The following is a 10000-nucleotide window of genomic DNA, read 5'->3' as shown; positions in this document are numbered from 1 at the left end:
AAATGAGTAAATAATTAAATAAGTAGATAGATAAATAAATAAATAAATTAATAAATAAATAAATAGATAAATAAATAAATAAATAAATAAAATATTATCAATACAATGCCGGCAGTCCCGCTTACCAGAGTACTACAAAGCCGGCAACTGAAACACTAGAGACTTAAAATGCCGGTAAGATAGAAAGAGGTCATATAAAACCGGCAGTTAATAAGTGGTGGCCTCCTGATGCCGGCGGCATAGAGACAGAGGTATTACAAAGCCGGCAATAAATAGACTTGTGTATTACGAAGCCGGCGGGGCGGGAATTGGTGTATTATGATAGAGGCAATAAATTAACTAATTTATTATGACACTTCAGCACACAAAATATACAATACATTGGAGGACATTATACATCAACGCTAAGGTGGATTTTATGTTGTGGAAGTTGAAAGGGGGTGGGAAGGTAGAGGAGAGGTGGAGAGGAGGTAGAAAAGTGGAGAGGGGCTAGAGGGGGAGAAGGGAGGGGGTAGAGGGGGAGGGGGAGAGGAGAGAGGGAGGTGGACTTGAGGGGGAGTAGGGGAAAGTTAGGTGTGAGGGGAAGAGGGGGAGAAGGAAAGGGGGGAGAGAAGGTAGAAGGGAAGAGGTGGAGAGGAGAGGAGGTAGAAGGGGAGAGAGGCTTGAGGGGGGAGAGGGAGAGGAGAGGAGGTAGAGGGGGAGAGGGGGTAAAGGGAGAAAAGGGGTAGAGGGAGAGGGGGAGAGAAGAGGTGGAGAGTGTGATGGAGGGGCAGGAGGAAAGGAGGGAGCCCCACAGTCTTTAAAAATAATAAATTGACTGTGGGAGGGAAAGGAGAGAGGGAGAGGAGGAAGAAGAGGAAGAGGAGGGGGGAGGGAGACGAGAGAGAGGAGGGAAAAGAGAGGGAGAGGAGGGGGAGTAGGGAGAAGGGAGAAGAGGAGGAGGAAAAGAAGAGAGGAGGGGAAGGAAGAGATGGAGGAAAGGAAAGAGGAGAAAGAAGAGGAAGGGGAGGGGGAAGAGGAGGAGGAGAAAGAGGCGGTAGAAGAGAGAAAGAAGAGATTAGGGGGAGGAAGAAGGGAGAGGAATGAAGAGAGGAGGGGAGGAGGAGAAGGAGGGAGGGAGAAGAGGGAGAGGATGGAGAAGGGAGAGAGGAGGGAGAAGAGAGAAAAGAGGAAAAGGAGGGAGAGGAAGGAGGGAGAGGAAGGAGGAAAAGAAGAGAGCAGAAGGATGAGGGAGGAAGAGGAGATGGAAGAGAAGGGGAAAGAGTAAGGGAGGAAAAGAGGAAAACAAGAGAAGGAGTGGCAGGGGAAGGAGGGGGGATGTAGGAGAGAGAGAAGAGGGAGAAGGGAGAGGAGGGAGAAGAGGAGGAGTGAGAGAAAAGAAAAGAAGAGATGAGGGGAAGAGGGAAAGGAGGAGAGAGAAAAGGAAGGAAAGGGAAAAAGAGGGAAATAAGAAAAGAGTGGAAAGGAAAGGGGATAAAGAGGAGATATGGAGAGGGAAGAGGAGGAGGGTGGAAGAGAAATGGAAGTGGGGAGGGTGAAGGAGGAGGGAGGAGGGAGAAAGGGAGAAGGAGGGAGGAGGGAGAAGGGGAGGGGGAGGGGAGTAGGAAGAAGAGGAGGGGAGGAGGAGGGAGATGGGGTGGAGGGAGGAGGGAGAGGGGCAGGGGAGGGGAGAATGAGGGAGAGGGGGATAAGGGAGGAGGGAGCGGGGCAAGGGAGGGGAGGAGGAGGAAGAGGGGGAGGGACGGGGAAGAGGAAGTTAGGGGAAGGGCGAGGAGTGAGAGGGGTAGGGAAGGAGGGAGGAAGGAGAAAGGGAGGAGGAGGGAGGAGGGAGAGGGGCAGGGGAGGGGAGGATGAGGGAGAGGGGGAGGGGAGGGGGAAGGGGAGGAGAAGTGGGAGGAGGAGAGAGAGGGAGAGGGACAGAAGGGAGGAGGAGGATGGATAGGGGAGGGGGAAGACGAAGAGGGAGAGGAGGAGGAGGGAGAGGAGGAGGAGGGAGAGGAGGAGGGGGGAGAGGAGGAGGAGGGAGAGGAGGAGGAGGGAGAGGAGGAGGGAGAGGAGGAGGGAGAGGAGGAGGGAGAAGAGGAGGGAGAGGAGGAGGGAGAAGAGGAGACAACCCCACCTTAATACACACGCCTTCTCTTCGGCAACACATGGGCCACGTAGCATTTGATAAACGAGTTGCATTTGGTAAATAATATTTAACGTTTGGCTGCAGTTGTCAGCCCTGCCTGCTCGGAAGGGTTGGCAGAACTGCGGCAATGCCATGCATACGCAAAGAGAAAAGTACGAAGGAGGAGGAGGAGGAGGAGGAGGAGGAGGAGGAGGTAGGAGGAAGAGGAGGAGGAAGAGGAGGAGGGGACGGAGTTGAAGGAGAAAGAGGAGAAAGGTAATGAAGTTGAATGAAGAAGAATGTAAGGAGAGGAGGAGGAGGAGGAAATGGAATATGAGGAGGGAACGTAGGTGAAGGAGATACAGGAGGAGGAAGAATGGAAACGTAAGGAGGAGAAGGTGGAAGAAGAGGAATGGAAGGAGGAAGAGGAGGAAAAGGAGGAGGAAAAAGAGGAGAAAAGGAAAGAGAAAGAGATGGAAGTAGAGGAACAGAAGATGGATGAGGATGAAAGGATGGGAAAAAGAAGGAGAAAGAGGAGGAGGAGGAGGAGGAGGAGGAGGAGGAGGAGGAGGAGGAGGAGGAGGAAGAGGAGGAGGAGGAGGAGGAAGAGGAGGTGGAGGAGGAGAAGGTGGAGGAGGAGGAGAAGTAGGGAGGAAGGAGGTAAAGGATATGAAAGAGGAAAAACGGAAGGAGGAGGAGGTGGAAGAAGAGGAGCGGAAGAAGAGAGGAGGAGGAAGGAAAGGGTGACAAGAATAAGAGATAATAAGAGAATGAGAGAACATAGAGATAGAGGATGGAATTTTAATTATATATTAATTAAAGTATTTATTTATTTATCTATTTATTTATTTATTCATTTATTTGTTAACGTATTTATTTACTTATCCATTTATCTATTTGTTTAATTGTTTATTCATTCTTTCATTCATCTTCTCATTTATTTATTTATCTATTTATTTATCCTCTTATTCGCTTACTTACCTATTTATTTGCTTAATTATCAATTTACAATTTTGTTTGTTTCATTTTCTATTTATTTTCTTGTTATTATTTTATTTGTCTGTTTATCTATTTATTCATTTGTTTATTCATTTATCTATCTATTTTTGTGATGATATATTTTCTATCTTTATTTTCTATTTATTATTTGTCTTTATTTATTTGGATGAATATTATTTAGTTATTTCCTCCCAGACATAGCAAGAATTCGAGACAAAACCTCTCTTTGATTGCTGGAGATGTCCATTTCAAAACATTGATGGACTTTGAAAAAAAAAAAAAAAAATCGAATAAAAAATGTACCGAAGTCCTCTTGTCCGCCCACGAAGTCAAAATTTCGAGAAGAATATTTGTTTTTTCTCCGAAACTGATATGGAGACCATTTGACTTCAAGAGCCCAATTGTAACCAACAAAGTTGATGCTTCATTAGTCTCTCCGCCTCCACGAACCTTTTTGATTTTGATTTTTTGAAAATGAAAAAAAGAAAAAAGACAAGGGAGTCTTATTGCAATTATCAGTGACCATTCATTATATTTTTCAATACAAAAATACAATACAATACAATGGAATAAAACAAAATAAAATAAAATAGAATAAAATGAATAATATAAATGAATATATTGATAAACAAATAAATAGTATATAAGGGAATAAAAAACAAAACACAAAGAAATAAAAATAGACATAAATAAACAAATAAATTAATAAATAGATAAATTACATAAACCTTGATTGTGTTCACATTTGGAATATGAATTTCTACCAATTTCCTAATTCCCAATTATTCCTTACCTATCTAGGTTTAAGAAGGAAATAGTCAAGAATTTATTTACCAACAGAGTAATTAACGAATGGAATAGACTTAGTAACCATGTAGTAGTGAGCGCTGAGACAATTGGTCGCTTCAAGAGAAAATTAGATAACTTTATGGATAGAGATGACAGATGATAATGGACATGGAACTCCCTAGTCAAGGCCCTATGGTGTCTTGTATTCTTCTTCATTCTCATGTTCTTATGTACTTAGTCCTACTCCTAGTATCACTCTTAAACCTACTATTAGTTTTGCCTCTACTCCTCTTCTTATTCCTCTTCCTCCTCCTCCTTTTCCTACTCACCTTCCCCCTTCTCTCTCCTCCTCCTCTTCCTCCATCCCCTCTTCTTTCTTCTCCTCCTTTCCCTGCACATATTTCTCCTTCTCCTCATCCTTCACCTCTTCTTTCTCCTCCTCCTCCTCCTCCTCCTACTTCTCCTTCTTCACTTCCTCTCCCTCCTCTTCCATTTCTTTGTCTAACCACCTTTCTTCTCTTCCTCCACTTTTTATTTTTTCTATACCTCTTCTTTTTTCTACTTATTTTTCTTCCTTTTACTCCTCTTCTTCGTCTTCTTCCTTCTCCTCATCTTCCTCTTCCTCCTCTTTCTCCTATTCCTGGTCATCTTCCTCGTCTTTCCTCCTCTTCATTTTCCTGCTTACGCGCTTCGTCTTCCTCCTCTTTCTCCTCTTCCTCCTCCTCATCTTCCTTTTCCTGTATATATTTCTCCTCTTCCCCCTCCTCCTTCTACTCCTCCTACTCCTTCTCCTCCTACTCTTCCTCTTCCCTTATTACCGTCCTCTTCCTACTCCTACTCCTCCTCTTCCTCCTACTCTTTCCCTTCCCCTTCCCCTTCCTCCTTTTCCTTTCCTTCCTCCTCTTCCTCTTTCTCCTCCTCCTCTACCTCCTCCTTCTCTTCCTCCTCTTTCTCCTCTTCCTCTCCCTCATCTTCCTTTTCCTCTACCTCTTCCTCCTCTTCTTCTTCCTCCTCCTCCTCCCCTTCCTCCTCCTCCCCTTCTTCCTCCTCCTCCTCTTCTTCCTCCTCTTCCCCTTCTACCTCCTCCTCCTCCTCCCCTTCTTCCTCCTCCTCCTCTTCTTCCTCCTCTTCCCCTTCCTCCTCCCCCTCCTCCGTCTCCTTCTCTTCCTCCTCCTCCTCCTCCCCTTCATCCTCCTCCCCTTCTTCCTCCTCCTCCCCTTCTTCCTCCTCCTCCCCTTCTTCCTCCTCCTCCCCTTCTTCCTCCTCCTCCCCTTCTTCCTCCTCCTCCCCTTCTTCCTCCTCCTCCCCTTCTTCCTCCTCCTCCCCTTCTTCCTCCTCCTCCCCTTCTTCCTCCTCCTCCCCTTCTTCCTCCTCCTCCTCCTCCTCCTTCTCTTCCTCCTCCTCCTGACCCCTTTCACTATTTATTTTCCTGTCCTTTCACTTTTCCTTCAGTTCTTCCCCTAACGTTTCCTTCGTTTTGAAGGATCGAACAAGACTCGGTACTGGTTCGAATCTGGTCCGAATTAATATTAAAAAGGTTTGAACTGTAAGTGGGGGACCGGGGGAGAGGGGGAGAAGGGGAGAGGGGGAAAGGGGGAGAGGGGGAGAGGGGGAATGGGGGAGTAGAGGAGAGGAGGAGAAGGGGAGAGAGGAACCATCACCGCCACCACCATTACCACCATCACCAACACCATCACCATCACCATCACCACTACCACCACCACCATCACCATCACTACCAGCAACTTATACGAGGGAAGGGGGTTAGAGAGGGAGGGAAGAAAGGAAATAGAAGAGAAAGAAAGAGGGAAAGGAAAGAATGGAGAGAGGAAGGAAAACGGAATGAAAAGATGATCTGCAACATAAATGTTCATTTTCAATTTTTGAGATTTTTTTTTTTTTTTTTTTTTTTGACTCGTAAGAAGAAATCTGCGGAATATTCAGAAAACAAACTCTAGACCGGAACACCGGAAAAAATATTCTTTTCCGAAAAAAAAAATTCTCTCGTTCCTCAACCCCCTTTAATTTCTTCCTGACTTGCTATGTACATACATTGCAAGCCTTGCGGTCTACTGCATAAGGATGTGGTTTTCAAAACTGGGGGTCGCGGTCCTGTCTAGGGGGTCGTCGAAAGCATTCAAGAGCGGAGGACGAATAATTATTTTTTGTTTAACTAATATATGTATATATATATATATTTTTTTTTACATTTTTGTGAATGTTATTATTCTATTTTAATATTTTTGCCTTATGTTATAATCTTATCTTTACTCATTTTTTTGTTTATCTATTAATTAAATATTTCATCTATTCATTTGTTTAATAATTTATTTACTTACTTTTTATGCACTGATATGTCTATATATGTATTTGTATATATATGTATATAAGCATCTACTCACAAACGTATTATTGTATTTGTCTTCATGTACTTATGTACCTATTTATCTATTTATGCACTTATGCTGTTATATATTTATGTATCTATATGTTTGTATATTTATGTAAATATTCATATATTCATTGATATTTGTTCATCTATACATTTACTAATTTTTTTTAAGGTATTTATATATTTTGAATCTATTCCTTATCAATCTACTTGTCTATTTATCTATTGCCACCAATTCAAACAAAGATTCTAGAGCAATATATACAATACCATTTCCAATATCTCTTACATTATTTTTCATTTGAATATATAAATCACTCTCCAGTTATGCTGAAAAGTGGCAACCTTGTGTTTGACATTATGTTTTAATATCATAATGATTTCATTATGAGTCTGCATTAGCAATTATAGTATTTTTCATATTTTTATGCTATTATACACACACACACACACACACACACATATATATATATATATATATATATATATATATATATATATATATATATGTATTTGATAACCACAAAGGAAACAGGAAAAGAAACTGAAATTTCCAAACGCTTTCGTGATATTTCCCATCTTCAGGGAAAGATGTGAAATATCACGAAAGCGCTTGAGAATTATAGTTTTTTCGGTTTCTGTTGTGGTTATCAGCAATTTATTGGATCACGTGTTTTTGTGATCTTTTTGTATATATATATATATATATATATATATATATATATATATATATATATCAAATGCGCTTTCCCCTTTATAAGGAAGATGATACAGTCAAAGCACACAACCAATTTCATACACAATTTCATATCTCCCTTGTTCTTATATCATGTATAGCTTGTTGCAGATTTGATGAAATATGGCAACATTGTGTTTGTTGACATCATACGCGTAGGGCGGAATGAATGGACACACACATATATTACATCAGCCCATTCAACTTGTTTTATTACTACGATATAAATACAAGCAACGTTGCCATATTTCATAGACGTCGTTCCCTTGTGTACTCTCTATAAGTGGAGTAGATTGTACAGCGTCCCTGAGCGTGTAGGTGTGTTAGTCTGTACACAACAGTGAGTAATATTTACTTAAATATATTCATGAGAGGTGAGACAGGTCAAAATGGTACGATGGAGTATTTTTGATCAATGTCCAAAATGTCTAGAATTTGAGTCCTATTGTAGGATAGTGGATCTCTACATTTTTTAGTTCCTTCACTGTTTGAAAAAAAAAATCCTGATCACCCCAGCTTTGTCAAAAATTAGTATGATTAAAAAAATAAATGGAATGGATTAGTAATACCAATCAAGCCCAATTTTTTTTTATTCAGTTACTGAAAAATAATACAAAGAAAGGGAGAATAAAAGAGGAAGAAAAAGAAAGATAGAAAGAAAGAAAAAGAGAAAGAGAAAAAAAAAAAGATGCTCATCCCCCCCCCCCACAAACAAACGTCTTCAAGTACTAAACTTTAAGAACAGCTATCACAATTGAAAATAGAAGATGATCGAGATTCGAGATCAATCGAATCAATACGTGAAGTGGGTACCAAATAAATGAAACCCGAAACAGATACCTGATACTAACATAAAGATATACAATCACGGAGAAAAGTTCTAACCCCCTCTGTAGTTCTCACTACGTCAATATTACCTTTTTCATCGAGTAAGTGGTATACATTCCTGAGTTGTATCTAGATTACAGTTAGATCATTTACATGAATAGATAAACAATAAGTTTTCAGACAGTTTGAATTTTATATTATGAATAAAATGTACCTATAGAAGTAATCCTTTTTGACGTTGACCTCTTATTAACAAGGATATCTAGAAACTAAACTAGATTATTTTAACCTCATTTGTACTTGAATACACTTGTCCAATTGCCATTAAACTAGTATGTCTACACTGGTGATACCATTACTTCCTTTGATAGCAACGAATGAAGATGTTTTATATAAGACTCAAATAACTGGGCTAGGTAAGCTACCTATCACTGGATAGATGCACATTTGGTTATAATTCTGGGCACTACAGGGACTGGCAACTTTTGTGAATCAGCTGTAAGCATATTTTCTATGTATTTGCGATTCGAACCCGATTTCGATGTCGTAAGAGGTTTGTGGACATCATAAATTTACGATCCCTCTCATATCCCTATAAAGACATGATCATGTACTCAAAAATGGAACAACTTCGACTTTGAGATCGAGTGTTATGAGAAGCTGTCTATAGACGATTTTATTCGGTTGTAGATATTGTGTACTTGAATGGACCTGCTACGATCCTCACAAAATATCCCTATTTCCCCTCAAAAATCCCTCCCCAAACAAATCCCTCCTCCCAAACAAATACCTTCCCCCTCCGCAAAAAAAAATCCTTCCCCTTAAAAAAGAAAGAAAAAAAATCCTTAAGAAAAAGCCTCCCCCCCCAAAAAAAAAAAATCCCTTCCCCAAAAATATACCCTATTCCTTACATGAAGGCACTAATTACTTTTATCGGTACTCTCCCCCTTCATTAAGCTCCCTAAATTCCCTAATTACTCAAAACCAGTGGGAAGGAAAAATTTCCTTAATTGAGAGATTCCACATTTCTACGGTTGCAAATTGGCAGTCAGTGATCGCGTGCCACGTGCCTAACCCTCCCTGTGCCATGGCACTGCAGTGGCACCTTTAGGCACTGTAGACCTGGTGGCCTCGGGAGCAGGCGTGTTGCTACGGCCAGATACTTCGGAAGTTTCCTTACAACAAGTTACCCTCGATGACCTTTCGAAGTAGGAAGTAAATAAATAAATAAATAAATAAATAAAATAATAAAAAAGAAAGAAAGGAAAAAAGTAGTAATAATAAATAAAAAATAAAGATAAAAATATATAAAAGATAAATGAATAAATAGATAAATAGAAAATAATAAATAGATAAATATAAAGAAAAAATAAAAATAAATAAATAGATAAAAAATGGAACTGAAATGAAATTGAAAAGAAATAGAAATAAAATGTATTAGAATGAAATGATAGGGAGCAAAATGAAATTAAAGTAAATGAAAATAAATCAAAATAAAATGAAATAACAAAAAATTAAGTAAAAACAAGAAAACAGAATCAAAATGGAAATCAAATGAAATTCAATGAAAAAAAATTAAATAGAATTAAAATGAGATAAAGTAAAATAGATAAAATGAACAAAAATAAAATTAAATAACATAAATTAATACAGAATAGATTATGCTAAAAATAAAAATATAAATATAAAGCAAACATGTAATAACATAAAACTAAAATAAAACGAAAACAATAAGATTATAAGAAAAATGAACCAACTTATAAAAAATAAAATAAAATAAAATAAAACAAAATAAATAAAAAATAAACAAAATGTAATAAAATCAAAATCAAAAATCAAAATAAAAATAAAACGAAAAACTACGAAATCAAATCACAACCAAATAAAACTTGACCTTATAGCCTTATTTCTCTTGTTTTATTTCCCTCTTAAGATGTGTATAAACACGCTCTCTCATGTGTATGTGTACCTACATCTGCGTATACCTACGTGTACATGAGCGTTCGTGTACACACGGTATTATTGCCCAGGACCAGATTTGTCGTTCGGAGCAACAGAAACATTTAGAGTCAACAGTAGTTCATAAGTCTGGAGGCAATAAGGTCGAAACTTTACGACAAAACGCGCGAGTTCTTGAACCTTAATG

The sequence above is a fragment of the Oratosquilla oratoria genome, chromosome 36 (genome assembly GCF_046742065.1).
Source record: "Oratosquilla oratoria isolate Oo_2021 chromosome 36, ASM4674206v1, whole genome shotgun sequence".
Classification (NCBI taxonomy): domain Eukaryota; kingdom Metazoa; phylum Arthropoda; class Malacostraca; order Stomatopoda; family Squillidae; genus Oratosquilla; species Oratosquilla oratoria.
The sequence above is the reverse complement of the archived record's forward strand: the minus strand, read 5'-3'. Positions refer to the sequence as shown.